Raw genomic sequence first — 21,730 nt, 5'->3', positions numbered from 1 at the left:
TTGAGACCATACCTGGCTTTTTCTTGTCCCTGCATTCATAAAACACCCTTGGGGAATAAATGAGGTGCTTGGGATTGAACTTAATTTAGCCATATGCAAGACAAGTGTCTAGGCCTCTGGACAGACATTTTATAATTTAATTATGAAGCAATATGTACTGGTTACTTTAGTTTCAAACAAAACATATCTGTATGTTTGGTGGATCAAAACTAAGATCCCCTTATATTAAAATTAAGTTTTATATTCTTTCAAGAAAAACTTAACTTACAGTATTTTATTTGACTTGTCTGTGCTCCTCATAATGCAAGTGTCATTTAGATACATGACAGCCTGTATCTGGAAACAAAATTTTCATTATCTTCAAAATGCCTTACAGTGAAGATATTAATGTAATTCAAATTCAACACTTAAAATAATGGTCTGATAGTAAAATTGCTTTTGTTTATATTTGAGAATGTGTTCAAATTATTTGTTTTTAGGGTGGATGCATTGTGATGCTCATGGTCAACATAGGGGTCAGTTTTAGGGAGTTTCTCCTGCCAGTACCCTGGTGTTGGGATTGAACGTATAGTTTCAGCCATGGAAGCATGTACTCTGAAGCCTCCATCCTTCACCATCCAGCACCATCATTAATTATTTAACACAACAGTACTCCATCTCTATAAGTCCTTATCTGGTCAAAGCCTGATCTCAATTTCTTAAATCCCATGCTCTAGATTTGTACCTTTAGGAGATAATGCAGAAAGTTTCTATCTAAAGTTTCTATCTTTAGCTAGAAAGTGACTGTCATTTCTGAAAGTATCATCTACGATTGTTACATGGAACAGGTGAATGTCATGCTAGAAACAGATATGATGAGATTTAATAAATTTATGTTATATGAACATCAATGATTAATGGCAAACAATCTGCTTGTTCTACTGTAAAAGAATGAGAACCATTTTACTGAAACTTAAATGTATATTTGGATTTCTCCTCCTTTATCATTAGATAAAAAACAAAAATGTGAGCACAGATGTTGTTGATCTATAATGCAATACCCCTGAAGCCTATATAATGAATAATGGCAAACCAATATTACTTTAAAAAACTAAAAGACTGCATTTGAGTAGTTAAAAAATAAGTAACAGCAGTAATCTCTTTATAGAAGTAAACATTATATTACTGTATATATTTGAACACTACACATTTTTTCTCAATAGAATGACCTTTAGTCTATAGCTCCAGTTTTCTTAATTATAGAAGTCTCTTATACTATTTTAAGAGACATTCATAATACAGTAACTCAGGTTGCTGAAAACCCATCTTACTCTTAAGAATTTGACATTATTTGGCTCAGGATGTAGCTCAGTTGTATTTCTATTGTCTTGCATGAGTCCTATCTTTGATCCCTGAGAAAAACAATAGAAAACAACAACCATAGAACATGAATCATCTGGTTCTGCCTCACATTTATATGTCTCCCTTCAAATTGAGAAAAGGAAAAAAATTGGATGAGACCCAAGGGCCAAATGGTCCCAGAAGCATAGAGTGGAAATAAAAAATGGTCAGCCCTAAATACCCAAATCAATGTCAACGACAATAGAATCAAGAAACCTAAACAAAATGGACCTGTTACACTAGCAGTACAAGGAGCTAAGGATGGAGGTATGGTATGCATGCTGGGAACTATGGTGGAGGAAGTGCAACACTGGTAGTGGAAACGTTCCTAATTAATTGTAACTATGTTACTGAAATGCAACTGTGAAAAACTTAAAAAAAAATAGGACCCAAAGCGATTGCACAGAGGTAGGGCATTTCCCTTGCACTCAATTGACCTAGGATGGACCTCGGTTTGATCCTTGGCAACCCATATGGTCCCCCAAGCCAGGAGCAATTTTTGAGCACATAGCCAGGAGTAACCCCTGAGCGTCACTGGGTGTGGCCCCAAAAACCAAAATAATATTAATAATAGCAATAAAATAAAATACATTAAATCGTTATAAAAATAAAACAACTATTACAAAAACAAGAATTGGGTCCTGGAAAGATAATATAGTGATAAGGTGCTTGCCTTCCATGTGGCCAAAAATACTAGAATAAGAGGGAATTTTCCCACACTTTTATTATGCTTATTTGGTCATTTCTATATTATTACTACAATATTACATAACTTGCTTTGTGCATTAAAAACCTACATCTCAAAACTAGAAAGCTTGCCTCTAATTGATCACTTGAAATTAATGTGATTTTATTTCTTCATTTAATTTGCAATTTGCCTACAACTTAAAAAAGTTGTATTTTGTCAATATAGCCATTGTCTATGACAAACCGAAAGGCACATAATGAGTTATATATAATGGATTATAAATGTTTTACCCTGAATGGCACATACAATCAAAATATCACTGTACAAAAAGGGAGAGTAACTCATAGAAAGAATAATAAACTGTGGTGTCAAAAGGGTAGGCTGACTCACAATGTGGATAAGGTGGTAACAGCATGCTAAAGGGATCTTAGCAATGAGATAGAAGGGGAGACAGGACTGTGATGCAGAAGAGGCAAGAACAGCAAGCTCCACTTCATGGCCATGCACTTTTTCTAGTCAATGAGTCCCAGAACAAAACACACACACACACACACACACACACACACACACACACACACACACACACACACACACACACACACTAAAAATTAAGCAATGGAGCAACAAAGCAGAACTCCAACATACTTAGTAAATGAAGCTGGTAGTTAAGAAGACTTAACTAGTATCAATCACCAAGATATTTTCTCTGATAAGGACTTTGAGAAGTGTGAAAATTGTTCAAATAACTCAGGAGAACTGTAGAATAAACCTAATGAAAAATCAATGACTCAAGAAAATATGAGATTAGAAATGAAAAACACAGTTGCATGTCAGGAAGGCTCCTTACCTCTGTGTTATCTCTTCAGTCCTGATATACTTGATTTTAATAGTTTTCCTCATGCATTTCACACACGAAATGTTATTAGACTTTTATTTTCCTAAAGTATCATTCCGATAATTATTTGGTATTTTTTAACCTAGAAAATGCCAAGTGGTGGGGCCTGAGTGACGGCACAGCGGTAGGGCATTGGCCTTGCATGTAACTGACCCAGGATGGACCTGGATTGGATTTCTGGCATCCCATATGGTTCCCAGTACCTGCCAGGAGTGATTCCTGAGTGCAGGCCCCTGAGCAGGCCCCTGAGCACTGCCGCCTAGTGTGGCCCAGAAACAAACAAACAAAATAGAAAATGCCAAGTGGTACAGTACAAGTTCCATGGAAGCCTACAATACTTTTCACAGAACCCTGCACATCATTTTCTTTTGAAACTTACAGAATACATATAGGGGAGAGATCAACTTAATGGCTGACAGTCAAGTGCAGACTTAACTGAAAAAAGGGGAGGGGGGCAGAGAGATAGCATGGAGGTAGAATGTTTGCCCTGCATGCAGAAGGATGGTGGTTTGAATCCTGGCATCCCATATGGTGCCCCGAGCCTGCCAGGAGCAATTTCTGAGCATAGAGCCAGTAGTAACCCCTGAGTGCTGCAGTGTGTGACCCAAAAACAAACAAACAAAAAAAAAAAAAACCCAGGAGGGATTCCCCTTTCCTGGGGAAGTTTAGAGGAGTAGGGAGGGGAGAGGTGAGGCCAAGGAAGTCCTTATCCTATACAAATGATAGGATCAGGGTGTGCCTCCAAGGCACAATTCCCCCGAAAGAATGCATGTTGGAATCTGACCAATGGGAGAGGGAAGGATCCACCCTAAGGTCTAGAAAACCCTCTGAGTTCCATCCTCAGTCCATTGCTTCTCAGAAGGTAGTGGCTTGGCCTGAGCCCTGAACCCTGAGAGCTGAGCAGGCAGGAGGGGTGCACAATCTCGCTGCCTTGGACCCAAATCTGAACCCACACCTGACAGTGGGGAGCAACCACAGGATCCAGGTTTCCAACTCTCCTTGGAGTGCTTTCTACCGACCAGAGGACGAACTGCATCCTCTCCTCCAGGCCCTGCAGAAGGGGTGGGAAGAACCCAGAGCAGCAGAGCTGAGCAATCCCCTCCTGCTGCACAGTCCCGGGCCTGCCTTTGCCTGTGGCAGCAGGATGTGACCATGGCCTTGGCGGCCTCACTGGCTGAACTGCTCGCAGAGGCCTGCTGCCCGTGTGCCATGATTTCTTGCGAGAGCCCGTGACCCTGGAATGTGGCCACAACTGCTGTGGCTCATGCCTGCAGCAGCGCTGGGAGCCCTGCTCCGTATGCCTGCACCCCTCACAGATGGGCACCCCCAGAAGAACACACAGCTGGGGAACATGATTGACCTGGTCCAGCAGATTCTGTGCATGAGGGAGAAGGATAGTGAGAAGGAGCAGGAAGAAAACGAGGAAGAAGAGGGCAGAGGCCGCTGTGAGAGGCACCAGCAGGCCCTGAGCCTCTTCTGCGAGGACGACCTGGAGCTGCTGTGTGGCCAGTGCGCTGCCTTCCCTGACCACCAGGCCCTCGAGCTCACTCCCGTTGCAGAAGCTGCTGCTCATCACAGGGCGAAGCTCAAGAGTTGCCTATGGCTGCTGAGAGAGAGGCTGGAGGAGGCAAGCTGGAGGAGGCAGTGAGGGCCTTGGAAAGGAAAGACGCTGAATTCACCGAGCTGAAAGGCCAGTTGAAATTGCAGAAGCAAAATGTGGCCCAAGAAGGCAGCCAATTGGCGCAGTTCTTGAGAAAACAGGACCGTTCCATCGGGAGGAAGCTGGTTCGCCAAAGGGTCGGTATTTACAGACAGGTGCTGCAAACCAAAGAACAGCTGTCCAGGGAGGCCTGCACAGGGAAGGAGCTGCTCATGCGCTGCAGAACGCTTGTCTGCAGGCCGACGCCACCTCCTCCAGGACGCTGGAGCCCTGCACCTGGCCTGGAGCCAGTGCCAGAGTCTGGGGTTCCCTGCGGCCCCTTCCTGGGAGCACAAAAGGGAGAGTCTCTCTCTGCCCCCCCAGCTACATCGTCTCGGACAACATGAGGGCCAAATTCCAGGTGCACCTGGAGCTGGATCCCGAGACTGCTCACCCGGATCTCTGCATCGCCGCCAAACAACTGCCAGCTACTGACAGGAGGGAGCCCAGCCCAGCCCTGCGTGAGCCCCAGCTCCTTCACCCCCCCCCCACGTGGCGGTACTGGGGGGCCTGGGCTTCGGGGGTGGCTGGCACTTCTGGCAGGTGGAGATCCGAAGCTTGGGGGTCTGGTGTCTGAGCGTGTGCACCAAGGCCTTCTCCAGGGACACTGGGGCTGCGCAGACCCCGCGCAAAGGCTGCTGGCAGGTGCCTGTGACCCTGTCACTGACCCTGCCCCACTTCCCACGGGGTAAAGCAGCAGTCGCCTGCTTCGGGGTCTTTCTGGACTACGAGTTGGGGGAAATTTCCTTCTACAACATGAGCAAGAAGACCCACATACACACACTCACTGGGACATTCACCGAGAGACTTGTGCCTTATTTTTCGGTCAATGAATTTTTTCCTTTTTTTCGTCCTTGAGTGTCCTGTGGGAATAATGTTGAGGCGCTTGGGGATTTGTGGTTGGGTCTTATGATGTAGGATGTGCTGGCAATAAAGAGATTTAATTCCACTTTGGAAAAAAAAAAAGAAAGAAATGAAAAACAAAAAACTTTAAACAGAAATAATGCTACTGAAAAACTTGGTAGGCAAAATGAAAAAGTCACCTGGAAGGCCTCATCATCAGAGTGATAGCTGCTGAAGACAGAATCAGTGAGCTAGAGGATGAGCTGCATAACAACTTCCTATAACAGAAGTTGAAAAAAAGTCACAAAATAAATGAGCATGAAATCAAAAAATCCTCAAATTAAATGAAGAGACAATAGGTCTCTGGTATAAATTAAGTAGAAACAATGTAAGAATCATTGGAGTCCAGACACCTAGGAAGAAAACATCCATGAAGAATCAACAGTCAATGACTTAAATGTTGAGAAATTCCCAGAGCTGATGAGTGCATGTACACATATCCTGGATGTCTGATTACCAGCCAAAGATGCATATAGAAAAGCACCACCCCAAGGCAAATCCTAGTCACAAAGCTAAAAACTACAAGTGGAGACATAAAAATTCACATATATATATACATATATATATATACATATATATATATACATATATATATATATATACAAATAATGAAAGAGAAGAAAAAAGATTTAAAATATAATACCACTCAGAGTTGTACTTCAGAAAAACAAGTATCTCGGAGTCAAATTAACTAAAAGAGGTGAAAGACCTACATAAAGAAAACTACCACAAAGAAGTGGATCAAAGACCTTGAAATTCATTTGGAACAATAAATATTCATGACTTGCCAAAGCAATCCTTGCTGAAAAGAAGATGGGAAGTATTACTTTCTCCAACTTTAAACTGTACTATAAAGCAGTTGGCATTTAAGCAGCATGGTAATGAAATATAAACAAACCCTCAGATTAATGGAATCAACTTAAATATTCTGAGATTGAACACAAGATATATGACCAATTAATCTTTATTAAGGGTCCAATAAGAAGGCTGAGGCAGTGTGGTGCAAGCAAGGCATCTGCCTTGCCCACATGAGCCTAGGATGAACCACAGTTTGATTTCCCTCAGAGTCCCATTTGGTCCCCCAAATCAGGAGCAATTTCTGAGTGCATAGCCAGAAGTAGCCCCTGAGCATCACTGGGGGTGGCCCTAAATAAATAAGTAAATAAATAAATGGCCAATAAATACAAAATAGAGCAAGGAAAACCTCAACAAGCGTTATTGGAAAAATTGGTCAACTACACACACACACACACACACACACACACACTCTTTTAACACCATGCACAAAAATAAAATAAAATTAATTAAAGACCTTGATGTCATACTTAAAACCATAAGATACATATAGGAAAACATATGCAGAATAGTCCATGATATTGAAGCTAAAGCATTTTCAAGAATGATACACCACTGGCCAAGCAAGGAGAAGCAACAATAAACAAATGGGACTACATTAAATTGAGAAGCTTCTGCACTTCAAAGGAAACAGTGACTAGGATAAAAAGACTACCCATAGAATGGGAGAAATTATTTACCCAAAACCAATCAGATAAGGTATTAATAACTAAGTTATACAAGGCACTGATAGAACTTAGCAGAAAAATATCATCTAACTCCAGCCCAAAATGGGAAGAATAAATTAACAGGTATTACCTCAAAAAAGAATACAGATAGCTAAAAGACATATGAAAGTACTTATTAAGTTGGACAGTATCTGTGCAAATATCCTCAAAACATTTACAAATAGTATTTTTCTTTGACTGAAAGTGAGCTACAATCCTGTTCGTAATCAAGGTGCTCAACAATAATTAAAAAAGAAAAAAATATTGGCTATTTAATTCACAATATCTATAAAGATATAAATTAAAATTAAAAAAATAAAAAAAGACATATGAAACAATGCTCCTCATTACTATTTGATAAGGAGATGCAAATCAAAACAACAGAGATATTTTTCACACCACAGAGACTATCACACATCACAAAGAACAAAAACAGTGCTGGCACAGATTTGGAGAGAAAGGACTCTAACTGCTGGTGGGAATGCTGACTGATCAAGTCTATCTGGAAAAAAATATGGATTTTTCTCACAAAACTAGAAATTGAGCTTCTGTATGATCTAACAATACCACTTTTAAGAATATATCCTAAAAACTCAAAACACAATGAATTTCTGTGTTTGTCACAGCACTATTTACAATAGCCAGAATCTGGAAACAGCCCAAGTGCTTGAGAACAGATGAATGGCTAAAGAAAGAGGATAGTATTCCATCTACATAATGTTAGAAAAAAATGAGGTAATAAAATGTGCTTATACATGGATATATATGAAGAATATTATGCTGAAAAGACTGAGTCATAAGGATAGTGCTAGACACAGAATAATTTCACTCATTTGTGGGATATAGGAACAATAAAAGATAGTATTGTAATATTATCCAGAGACAAATGATATGAGGACCAGTAGGATAAATCCATAATAAGAAGCTCACCACAAATAGTGAAGCAGTACAGTTACTGACTTAAAATAAAATTCCAATAAATTCCAATAAAAACTGACTTAATTGTTTAAAACTAAAGTCTATTACTTTTTTGGGGGGTGGGGGGTTGGGTCATAACCAGTGCCTCTCAGGGGTTCTACTGGCTCTGCAGTCAGAAATCACTCCTGGCAGGCAAGGGGACTGTATGGGATGCAGGGATTATAACCGCCATCCTTCCTGGATCGATTGCATGCAAGGCAAATGTCCTACCTCTGTGCTATTTCTGACCCCTGAAATGTATTTTTTTAACCTCCATCAGGAATTTATCCCTGAGAGCAGAACTGGAAGTAAGCCCTGAGTCACCAAATATGCACCCCCTGAAAAAAACTCAATTTAATTTTAAAATGTGTAGTTACAGGTGAAAAAATTTATTGAAATTTATTTAGAAAATTATCAAATTATGATAAGAATCAAGAAAATACTAATACTATTAATAAAAAATGTCTCATTTCATAAATGTTTTTTTTTTAATGAACATTGGGGCCAGAGACAGCTCAATTGGATGAAGCATGTACTTTACATGTCTGAGACCAAGATTTGTTTCCCAGAAAACATTATGATTCTTCAGGCAACACTAGTAATTACTCCTGATAACTGAGATGGAAGTTTGTGATCACTACCAGCTGTTCCCTAAGTCCCCAAAAAAACCTACAAAAGGGGTGCAAGTTATCAGGATAAATATATAGAGAGAGAGTATCAGGATGAATGTATATAGAGCAAGAAAAAGAAGAAAAATAATATTGTCAACACAAACTCAAACTTGCCCAATTGTTTTCTTAGTAAACAGATATAAACTGTTTCTAGATATATAACTATAACTAATAATGAAAAATTGTGTATCAGTTATAAAATTTAAATGAATTATATCTAGCTTCTAAATCTAGATGTACATTTAACACATACTTGCAATGTGATTTGGTGACATCAAATATAAGTTAACCTATTTTTAACAGGATCCAATTGAGGAAGAGAAAGGAAAATTGTTGTTAAATAGTGATAATTAATCTAAACTTATATTCAATTATTTAATTGAAATGATTATTTTTATTTTAAAGTTATGAAGTGACAATTTAGAAAAATGTCATGTAATCAGGTAAAAACCAGGAAAAAGAGAAAGCTGAGAGTATGATTATATCTGGTGTTTTTTATGAAGATTCTTCCACATATATCAAAATAAAAACCCTTTGCTATATAATCTAGAAATAATTTTTAATAATTTATTTAAGCATCATGATTACAAACATGTTCATAATTGAGATTTAGTCATAAAATGCACATCCCCCTTCATGAGTGCAACTTTCTGAAATGTCACCAATGCCCTCCATGTTCCTTCTCCCCCATCCCCTGGTGTCATTGAGATATGTATTGTATTTCTGTTTCTATCATTGTCATGGTAGTTGTTTGTGTATTATTTCTCTAACTGCACTTACCACTTTTGGGGGGGAAGCTTCATATCATGGGCTGGTCCTTCCAGACCTCATTTATATTGTCTGGGTATTATTATTACTATACTGCCTTTTATTTTTCTTAAATCCCATAAATGAGTGAGACTATTCTCTGCTTTTCTCTATCCCTCTTATTTGACTCAACATAATAGTTTCCCTATAAAAATAATGAATTTTTGAAGACATCTAAATGTGGTAAGTCTTGTGAAACCATACTGGATGCCAGGAATTGGTCCCAATTTGGCCTCTATGCAAAGTAAGTGCCCTACCTGCTCTACTATCTCTCCAACCCTAAGATTTAGTAATTTTGAATCCATGGAAACCCAGTTACTTAGAAGAGATCCACAAATTTCTAGGAATCCCATACAGAATTCTGTGACTAAATTGTCATAGTTAGATATCCATGTGAATTCTTCTGATAAAGTGATTCTCCTGGCTCTGAAAACAATTGCAGAAAAATTAATAGGTCCCAGAAGTCAACAATAAGTGATAAAGATTCAGAATGTACAAGGCACTTGCACAGTTACTAGCTAGTTGATCCTAACAACACTGCAATAAACTTGGCCTGAAGCCAAGAACATTCATGTTTCTGTCTTTGTTGTTCAGATAAAAATGGCCCAGAAAAGCTATTTCACTAAGCTATAGCTATGAAATATATGAAACTCTCCAATAGTACTTGAATTTGACATGAAAATGTTTTACAGATTTTGTAATGGATATAAATATGAGATTTGGGAATTGGCACAAAAAATGAAAAAGTAGAAGTAAAGATACAATGATGCTCAAGGGTATATAGCCTTTGTCAATCCCCATGGGGCACCCAAGGAACCAGGGATTGAACCTGGGTGTTTGCAAGCCAACCATGCCTATTGCTTTATTCTCAGCCTTAGAACAAATACTTCATTTGTAAAGAGAGAATGGAAACTTTGCTAATTTTGCTTACCTAGCAACTATTAGCTAGATCCACCATGAAGAATGTTATATTGTTGAACAATCTTTTTTAGTGGGGTCACTTTAGAAAGATTCTTTATATAGTAAAAGTTGTGTGCCCAATGTTTGAGCATTTTTGCTGTAAAACTACTGTTCTTGAAATTCATTCAAGTCACATAGAGAAATAAAAAGACTCAATACTATTTATTTTTAAATCAGAAAATGTTACTTGTATGAAGTCCATTACTTCTTAGAAGGATCTATTTATTTACTTTACTATCCTGGAATGTTAAGTTCAGTCTCATATGCCAAATAATTTTTGCTTCAATCTTCATGTGTCAAATAATGTTGATAAGTATGTACTTTTTATAGACTTAAATTTTAATGTTATTAGTAATTGTACTAAATTAGACTAATAAAAAATACACCTTCAAAAAAAAAGATGATTCATTTTCCTGATAGAAATCATATATTCTGCTAATAAAAAAAAAACTCTGAAATGCTTAGCATTTGTTATGTGTCAAATGAAGTCATTAACTCGTTTCCCTGCCTTATCCTATAATCTTAGACTAGGGGGAAAATGCAGCTATAGGTATTTTAATAAATATGGAATAATATAGCCTTATGTATGAATTATATATGTGTAAGTGTATATATCAAATAATATTAACTTATTAAAATAATTTTTTTCTAATCTCAATATTTTATTTATTTTTTTAAATTTATTTAAACACCTTAATTACATACATGATTGTCTTTGGGTTTCAGTCATGTAAAGAACACCACCCATCACCAGTGCAACATTCCCATCACCAATGTCCCAAGTCTCCCTTCGCCCCACGCGACCCCCGCCTGTACTCTAGACAGGCTCTCCATTTTCCTCATACATTCTCATTATTAGGACAGTTAAAAATGTAGTTATTTCCCTAACTAAACTCATCACTCTTTGTGGTGAGCTTCCTGAGGTGAGCTGGAACTTCCAGCTCTTTTCTCTTTTGTGTCTGAAAATTGTTATTACAAGGGTGTCTTTCATTTTTCTTAAAACCCATAGATGAGTGAGACCATTCTGCGTTTTTCTCTCTCTCTGACTTATTTTACTCAGCATAATAGATTCCGTGTACATCCATGTATAGGAAAATTTCATGACTTCATCTCTCCTGACAGCTGCATAATATTCCATTGAGTATATGTACCACAGTTTCTTTAGCCATTCGTCTGTTGAAGGGCATCTTGGTTGTTTCCAGAGTCTTGCTATGGTAAATAGTGCTGCAATGAATATAGGTGTAAGGAAGGGGTTTTTGTATTGTATTTTTGTGTTCCTAGGGTATATTCCTAGGAGTGGTATAGCTGGATCGTATGGGAGCTCGATTTCCAGTTTTTGGAGGAATCTCCATATCGCTTTCCATAAAGGTTGAACTAGACGGCATTCCCACCAGCAGTGGATAAGAGTTCCTTTCTCTCCACATCCCTGCCAACACTGTTTATTCTCATTCTTTGTGATGTGTGCCATTCTCTGTGCTGTGAGGTGGTATCTCATCGTTGTTTTGATTTGCATCTCCCTGATGATTAGTGATGTGGAACATTTTTTCATGTGTCTTTTGGCCATGCGTATTTCTTCTTTGTCAAAGTGTCTGTTCATTTCTTCTCCCCATTTTTTGATGGGGTTAGATGTTTTTTTCTTGTAAAGTTCTGTCAGTGCCTTGTATATTTTGGAGATTAGCCCCTTATCTGATGGGTATTGGGTGAATAGTTTCTCCCACTCAGTGGGTGGCTCTTGTATCCTGGGCACTATTTCCTTTTAGGTGCAGAAGCTTCTCAGCTTAATATATTCCCATCTGTTAATCTCTGCTTTCACTTGCTAGGAGAGTGCAGTTTCCTCCTTGAAGATGCCTGTAATGTCCTGGAGTGTTTTGCCTATGTGCTGTTCTATATATCTTATGGTTTTGGGGCTGATATCGAGGTCTTTAATCCATTTGGATTTTACCTTCGTACATGATGTTAGCTGGGGGTCTATTTTCAATTTTTTGCAAGTGGCTATCCAATTGTGCCAACACCACTTGTTGAAGAGGCTTTCCCTGCTCCATTTAGGATTTCCTGCTCCTTTATCAAAAATTAGGTGGTTGTATGTCTGGGGAATATTTTCTGAGTATTCAAGCCTATTCCACTGATCTGAGGACCTATCCTTATTCCAATATCATGCTGTTTTGATAACTGTTGCTTTGTAGTACATTTTAAAGCTGGGGAAAGTAATTCCTTCCATATTCTTTTTCCCAATGATTGCTTTAGCTATTCGAGGGTGTTTATTGTTCCAAATGAATTTCAAAAGTGTCTGATCCACTTATTTGAAGAATGTCATGGGTATCTTTAGAGGGATGGCATTAAATCTGTATAATGCCTTGGGGAGTATTGCCATTTTGATTATGTTAATCCTGCCAATCCATGAGCAGGGTATGTGTTTCCATTTCCGTGTGTCCTCTCTTATTTCTTGGAGCAGAGTTTTATAGTTTTCTTTGTATAGGTCCTTCACATTTTTAGTCAAGTTGATTCCAAGATATTTGAGTTTCTGTGGCACTATTGTGAATGGGGTTGTTTTCTTAATGTCCATTTAATCCTTATTACTATTGGTATATAGAAAGGCCATTGATTTTTGTGTGTTAATTTTGTAGCCTGCCACCTTGCTATATTAGTCTATTGTTTCTAGAAGCTTTTTGATAGAGTCCTTAGGGTTTTCTAAGTAGAGTATCATGTCATCTGCAAACAGTGAGAGCTTGACTTCTTCCTTTCCTATCTGGATTCCCTTGATATCCTTTTCTTGCCTAATCACTATAGCAAGTATTCCAGTGCTATGTTGAATAGGAGTGGTGAGAGAGGACAGCCTTGTCTTGTGCCAGAGTTTAGAGGGAAGGCTTTCAGTTTTCTCCATTGAGGATAATATTTGCCACTGGCTTGTGGTAGATGGCCTTCACTATATTGAGAAAGGTTCCCTCCATTCCCATCTTGCTGAGAGTTTTGATCAAGAATGGGTGTTGGACCTTATCAAATGCTTTCTCTGCATCTATTGATATGATCATGTGGTTTTTATTTTTCTTGTTGTTGATGTTGTGTATGATGTTGATAGATTTACGGATGTTAAACCAGCCTTGCATTCCTGAGATAAACCCTACTTGATCGTAGTGGATGATCTTTTTAACGAGGCATTGAATCCTATTTGCCAGGATTTTGTTGAGGATCTTTGCATCTGCATTCATCAGTGATATTGGTCTGTAATTTTCTTTTCTGGTAGCGTCTCTGTCTGGTTTAGGTATCAAGGTGATGTTGGCTTCATAAAAACTGTTTGGAAGTGTTTCTGTTTGTTCAAATTCATGAAAGAGTCTTGCCAAGATTGGCAGTAGTTCCTCTTGGAAAGTTTGATAGAATTCATTAGTGAATCCATCTGGACCTGGGCTTTTGTTTTTCGGCAGACATTTGATTACTGTTTTAATTTCATCAATGGTGATGGGGGTGTTTAGATATGCTACATCCTCTTCCTTCAACCGTGGAAAATTATAAGAGGCCAAGAATTTATCCATTTCTTCCAGGTTCTCATTTTTAGTGGCGTAGAGTTTTTCAAAGTAGTTTCTGATTACCCTTTGAATCTCTGTCATATCAGTAGTGATCTCTCCTTTTTCATTCCTGATACGAGTTATCAAGTTTCTCTCTCTCTCTTTCTTTGTTAGGTTTGCCAGTGGTCTATCAATCTTGTTTATTTTTTCAAAGAACCAACTTCTGCTTTTGTTGATCTTTTGGATTGTTTTTTGAGTTTCCACTTCGTTGATTTCTGCTCTCAGCTTTGTTATTTCCTTCTGTCTTCCTATTTTTGGGTCCTTTTGTTGAGCATTTTCTAGTTCTATTAGCTGTGTCATTAAGCTACTCAGGTAAGCTCCTTCTTCCTTCCTGATGTGTGCTTGCAAAGCTATAAATTTTCCTCTCAGTACTGCTTTTGCTGTGTCCCATAAGTTCTGATAGTTTGTGTTTTTATTGTCATTTGTTTCCAGGAACCTTTTGATTTCCTACTTGATTTCATCTCGGACCCACTGGTTATTGAGCATGAGGCTGTTTAACTTCCAGGTGTTAAAGTGTTTCTTCTGAGTCCCTTTGGAGTTCACAAATAATTTCAGAGCCTTGTGGTCAGCGAAGGTAGTCTGCAAAATTTCTATCCTCTTGATCTTATGGAGGTATGTTTTATGTGCCAGCATGTAGTCTATCCTGGAGAATGTCCCATGTACATTGGAGAAGAATGTGTATCCAGGTTTCTGGGGATGGAGTGTCCTATATGTATCCACTAGGCCTCTTTTTTCCATTTCTCTCCTCAGGTCTAGTATATTCTTGTTGGGTTTCAGTCTGGTTGACCAATGCAGTGTTGACAAAGCCGTGTTAAGATCCCCAACAATTATTGTGTTGTTGTTGATATTATTTTTCAGATTTGTCAACAGTTGTATTAAATATTTTGATGGCCGCTCATTCGGTGCATATATGTTTAGGAGAGTGAATTCTTCCTGCTCTACGTACCCCTTGATTAATATAAAATGTCCATCTTTGTCCCTTACAACCTTCCTGAGTATAAAGTTTGCATGATCTGATATTAGTATGGCCACTCCAGCTTTTTGATGGGTGTTGTTTGCTTGGATAATTTTTCTCCAGCCTTTTATTTTGAGTCTATGTTTGTTCTGACTATTCAGGTGCGTTTCTTGTAGGCAGCAGAAGGTTGGATTGAGTTTTTTGATCCATTTAGCCACTCTGTGTCTCTTAACGGGTGCATTTAGTCCATTGACGTTGAGAGAAAGAATTGTCCTGGGATTTAACGCCATCTTTATTTCAAAATTTGGTGTGTCTTTTGGGTAGTCTTGTCTTAGATTAGGTCTTTCAGTTTTTCTCTTAAGACTGGTTTTGTGTCTGTGAATTTTCTGAGCTGTTTATTGTCTGTGAAGCTATGTATTCTTCCGTCAAACTGGAAAGTGAGTTTTGCTGGGTATAGTATTCTGGGTGAAGCATTCATTTTATTCAGTCTTGTCACAATATCCCACCACTGCTTTCTGGCATTGAGTGTTTCTGGTGACAGGTCTGCTGTAAATCTCAGGGAAGCTTGCTTGAACGTGATTTCCCCTTTTGATCTTGCTGTTTTCAGAATTCTGTCTCTATCTGTGGGATTTGTCATTGTGACTAGGATATGTCTTGGGGTGGTTTTTCTGGGGTCTCTTTTGGTTGGTACTCTTCGGGCATGCAGGATTTGATCACATATATTCTTTAGCTCTGGAAGTTTCTCTTTAATGATGTTCTTGACTGTTGATTCTTCCTGGAAATTTTCTTCCTGGGTCTCTGGGACTCCAATGATTCTTAAATTGTTTCTGTTGATCTTATCATAGACTTCTATTTTCATCTGCTCCCATTCTTTGACTAATTTTTCCATTGTCTGCTCATTTGCTTTAAGTTTTTTGTCCAATCTCTCCTGCTGTATGGAATTGTTATGTATCTCATCTTCCACAGCACCAAGTCTATTCTCAGCTTCTGATACCCTGTCCCAGAGCTTATCCATTTTGTCATTCACTTCGTTTACTGACTTTTTCAGTCCTGTTAGTTGACATGTTATTTCAGTTTGGAGTTTTGTGATTTCTGTCTTCATATTTTCTTGGTTCTTATTAGTGTTCTGTTCAACTCGATCCATGGTTTCTTGGAGTCCATTGAGCATCTTCCATATTGCTTGTCTAAAGTCCTTATCTGAGAGGTTGATTAGTTGGTTGGTCATTATCTCGTCCTCAGAATTGTCATCTTCATTCTCTATGTCTGATGCTGGCCTGCATTGTTTCCCCATTGTCACACTTGTATTGTGGGTTTTTCTACGTGTTGTGGTGGTATTCATTGTCTATATGATGCAGGCAGCACACTCCTCTGGCTCCTCCCTTTCTGGATGGGCTGACTTGCCTCTAAGTGAGGGGAGTCCTCCGTGGATGAAGCCTCACACTGGGTCAAATCTTAGGCCCGAGCATGCAACAGAGAAGACAGTCCAGAGAGAAATGTTTGCTTCTGTGATATAGCGCCGTTCTTAGTGTGATTTTTCCTTCTTGTTGCAATGGAGATCTTTCCTTAGAAAGAGTGCATGGCTGCATAGCACGTGGCCGTGCTCCGCTGGAGCCTCTTTTTGCTGGAGCCTCTTTTTGCCCCACTCGCAAGAGTTTCATGCAAGAGGACAGTAGACAGACATAGACAGGTCCCACTCACAGTTTTTCACAGTTGGGCCCCACTGGGCCGGTGTACTTTCGCGGATTTTCCCCGCCTGGTGTCACACTCAGGGAGCCGGCTTTTGCAAAGCTTAGCCAGTTTTCATGCTCTGTAGTCCCTCCCTGAAAATGGCGTCTGGGCAAGCGAGGTTTCTGGAGCCTCTTTTTGCCCCACTCGCAAGAGTTTCACGCAAGAGGACAGTAGACAGAAATAGGCAGGTCACACTCACAGTTTTTCACAGTTGGGCCCCACTGGGCCGGTGTACTTTCGTGGATTTTCCCCGCCTGGTGTCACACTCAGGGAGCCGGCTTTTGCCAAAAATCTATATTTCTAAAGAATTCATTAAGCCATTTAAACATTCTTTCACAACTAACTGTGTAACTACTTTACCTCACAAATTGTGTAAGCCAGGGGTCTCAAACTCAATTTACCTGGGGGCCGCAGGAGGCAAAGTCAGGGTGAGGCAGGGCCACATAAGGAATTTCACTTACCGAATATTCGCAACAAAAACTCGCATTAAACATTTGCATACCCCGAATGGAACTGCTCGGGGTATGCGAATGTTTAATGCGATTTCCACTGTGATCATTTGGTAAGCTAATAATCGCAAATACTGCGATATTTGAAGAAGCTTATTAAAATAATTTGAAGTTTCCTTTGCCATATATTTTAATATATACTTATTATATGATCTTTCTTTTTTACATGGCATTAAATTTCATTTGAAAAATTCTAAATAAATTATTTTAATTAACATAGAACTCATTTTATATTTTTACTTCTTGAGCTAGTTAAGTGATCTTGTAAGAAACAGTCATCTACTCTGTGATTAACTTGATTAACATTGGTTTTAGTAAATTTAAACAAACATTGATATTTATAATGAATCTTAAAAAGTCCAGTAAACTCTGTCATAATAAATACAAAGAGAGAAATTGAAAATAATATGAAGTCTATGGGTTACAGGTAGAAGAGTAATGGTTTGGTAGCATTGTTGCATACATATTCTTATTGGCATTTTGACATATTATATATAATTCCTAGGAAATCGAGTTGAATTCTGAAACTCTGATAAGTTTTTCAATGTAAGCTCTAATTCTGTCCTGTTTTGTTATGTATATTTGGAAGTTCTGATAGTAGTGTGACTCATTGGAATGTGTATTGTTGATGTTTGTGTTATAATAGATTTGATTATTAATAGAAATGACTGTCTGGTAATACTACTCATTCAGAACTGCTTATTTTAATGTAACTTTAAAATTTTATTTCTGTGATTTTTTTCTTTCCTTTCTAGTTTCAACGTATCAAATAGATTGTTTAAACTGCTTTTAATTTTAAAATATGCAGATGAAACTCTTTAGTTTTATTCCGGTGTGGCATTTATCTTTCAGTTTGGTTCCATAATCTCTTTACTATAAATTGACTGAAATTATTGATTTATTTAAATATGAACCCACACTCGTTCTTTTCTTTTTATTCATTTATTTTCTTCTGTTTCACTTTATTTATTAAATACTATAGAGTAATTATTTTGTTTTTTATATTGATTCTTCAGTCATGGATTTATAATATCTGTATAGGATACTCTAAAAATAAGTATTTGTGTGATTACAATTGGATTTTTATAAAGTTGACTCTCCTTTGCCATTAATTAATGATCTTACAATAGATGTTTCCTTACCATTTTCTGCCTTTTCTTCTCTTGCTTTGACGTAGTTTTCCTTAATGTTATGCCATTAATATATATCACATTGTTTATACTTAAAGTCAAAGTGTGTCAGATAACTTAAATAAACATCTTTCGATCTGCATATACCAATTATGTTTCTTGACACATATGCTCCTGATATTCCTCTTCCTTTCTTATGGAATTGATTTTCCATCTGATATCATTCATTCAGCCTAAAAAAAGTTTTTAAATAATTGCTAGCTGTACAAGTCAGTAGGACACATTTTTTTTCCTGATATTTTCTCTAAAAATACCTATCTTGCCTCAGTTTTGAAGTGATATTGCTGTATATAGAATATGTTTACTTAAGTTCTTAAAAACTGTGTATAGTTTAATTAGAATTTGTTTCCATGTTCATCATTTTTCCTCTGATCATGTTTATCATGTTCATCATGTTTTCTCTGATGATTTTAAGATACCTCATGTCTTGCTTTGAGGAGTTTGATTCCAAATTCTCTTGATTTTGTTTTCATGTTAGACTTTCAATTAATATTAATTTTTTAAATCAAAATTTAATAAAAATCAGACAAATCAATCAAATATTTTTTGGATTTTGGGCTACACCGGGTGATGCTCAGGGTTTACTCTTGACTATGCACTCAGAAATCTCTCCTATTGTGGGGACCATATGGGATGCTGGTGATCAAACCTAGGTCTGTCATGTGTCAACCCTGTGCAAGACAAACACACTACTGCTATGCCATAGCTCTGGCCCCAAATCAATAAAATTATTAATAAATTATTTAGGCTATTAATTAAAATATCAATAAAATTAATTAAACTTAAACTTTATTTTAATATGTAATTACTGTGGTTTACTATCCTTCTTTGATCTGTGGGAATTTTTTCTTCAATAATGTTGAAAATGTTTATGACTGTTCTCTCTCCCAATATGTATTTTGTCCTCTTTTCTGTATCTTCTCTTTCAATGAAGTAAATTGTATATATGTTAGGGCATTTGATATCATACTTTACATCTTGTGAGGGGTTTCATTGCTTATTTTAGTTACCGTTGTTCTGCCTTGATAGTTACTGATAGTTCTAAAGTTCTTTGCTGATAAACCCATGAAAAGGATTTTTAGATATTTTTATAAAATATGTCACTTTCTTACTATCTAGCTGTGTTGTGTTTAGGTCTTTAATGCTTTCTGTTCTCCATCTGCATTATAGGTTCTAAACTCTTCCCTGTCTAAACACATTAACTATGATATTTTTAAATTCACTCTCCTAAATTCTAGCACCTACACTACATTTTGCTTATTGCCATTGTTTATTTTCTCTACTTATGACAGGGAACATTTTCTTAATAATTTGTGTGCCTCAAATTTGATTGACTGTTTAATACTCAAGTTGTACTTGTATGTAGAAAAGATCATGCTTCTGTTTGGACATTAGTATTTAGGTTGTTTTTGAGTTCCACTTAATTCTGTATTTTAAGTGGCTCAGATGCTTTTGTCAAAATCACTTCACCAGAAGTTTAAAATTCGGACATGGTCTCTAAAGAGCTAAAGTGTTTTTCTTTATTTTTCTTCTTCTCTTTCATGTATTTGACTCCTGCCAAGACATCAAATTCTCTCATTACCAGGCACATGGGAGCATTATTTTCATAGGATAGGACTATATATTTTAATTTATGAGCTTGATCTTGTACAAGCTCAAGAAAGGGGATAGTGATGCTTTTTTTTTAGCAATTTTATATTAAATAATTCTATTAAATAATTTTCTAAAAAACATTTAATTTATTAAATCTTTCTGATTTCCACTCCCTGTCCTTGTATCTCAATAAATCTCCTACATTCTCAACATTTTTTATTATTACATATAATTTTTATTTTAATCATAGTGGCTTACATATCATTGACAATACTTTAGGTACATATTAACATAAAATCAGGGGAATTCCCATCACCAAATTGTTCTCCCTCCACCTCTGTTCCCATCCTTCCCATAACCTCTTTCCTTACCCCTGGGGCTGCTAGAATAAGTGGTCCCCTCTGTGCCTAGCTTACTACTTAGTGGTTTTACACCTATTTGGTCTTGGTACCTCCCTTACCACCCCCCCCCAATTGGGAGGCGAGACTAGATAGTTCAAGTTATGTGGTTTTGTTTGAAGAAGAGAAAAGTAATAATCTGAAGGGGAAAAAAAAAGAGAAAAAGAATCAGATACTCTGGAAATGTGTGGAGTCCTTCTAGAGGCTTTCATCCTTGGTTTGAGAGACGAAGGGGAAAAAGAAGGTGAAACACCACAACAGTACATAAAAAACTGTCAAATACCAGTGAGCATTCCAAACAAAACAAAACAAAACAAAAGGGTAATCGCCATATAAAAGCCATGGTATTGAGATAAAAAAAAATGTGGCAGAGCACATAAGAAAAGAAAAAAAGAAAATAAATAAATAAATATAAATGGAGACATCCACTTCAATAGCCAAACCACAACAATGAAATCAACAAAAAAATAGATAAGTAAATAATAATAAAAAAATTTTTGTGCTTTTTTTTTTCCCTCCTGCAGATGCACAGTAAATATTGGGGTCATTTGAAAAGGAATTTCCTTTGCCTAAGAGATACAGGGTTTCTTCACCCTTGAAGTATATTGTCATGGGATTAACTATAGACTCCTTTCAGGTTCATTTACTCTCCCCTTGGTGCTTTTGTGGTGTATGGAAGACTTCTGCTCCATCCTGGGTGATAACATCAGACCTCTGTATCTAGAGGTCTCGGTATCTGCACAAGTCAAGGAGTTGAATTTATGATTATGTCTTTTTTTGTGGGTCTAGAAGTTCTGTTCCCTCAGTGTCATTTTAATCCATCTTCTGTGGTTGGTGGTCCTGGTCTTTCCGCTGATCCTAGGATGGGCCTGGGATAGTGTATTCTGTTATGTTTCCAGAGGTCCCCTTCCATTGCAATAGTCTCAGATAGACCTCTGGAACTAGGGATCATAGTTGTTATGCAGGTCGTAGCTCACACCCTAGACTAGGGCTTTTTTATTGGTCCCAGGATACATACAGTCTGGCCATGGTTCTGTCAGCCAGTCATCTGTAAATCGCGATATTGGCATTTGGACAGACCAAAGAGTGACAAGTCTTCTGATATTGTCTTATAGTTAGCTGGTGAGGTAGGATAACTTGCTCTTAGGTCAAGTTGTTCCCATTTTCCTCATTGTCAGGGTGTCATATTAGGGCTGGCACTTGTTGGTGTCCGAGCACTGTTAAGGATGTCCCAGTTGGGATTTTTTTCCTGTGGCTGTTGTGAAGAAGTGTGTC

Source organism: Suncus etruscus, chromosome 6, assembly GCF_024139225.1.
Source record: "Suncus etruscus isolate mSunEtr1 chromosome 6, mSunEtr1.pri.cur, whole genome shotgun sequence".
Lineage (NCBI taxonomy): Eukaryota > Metazoa > Chordata > Mammalia > Eulipotyphla > Soricidae > Suncus > Suncus etruscus.
The sequence above is the reverse complement of the archived record's forward strand: the minus strand, read 5'-3'. Positions refer to the sequence as shown.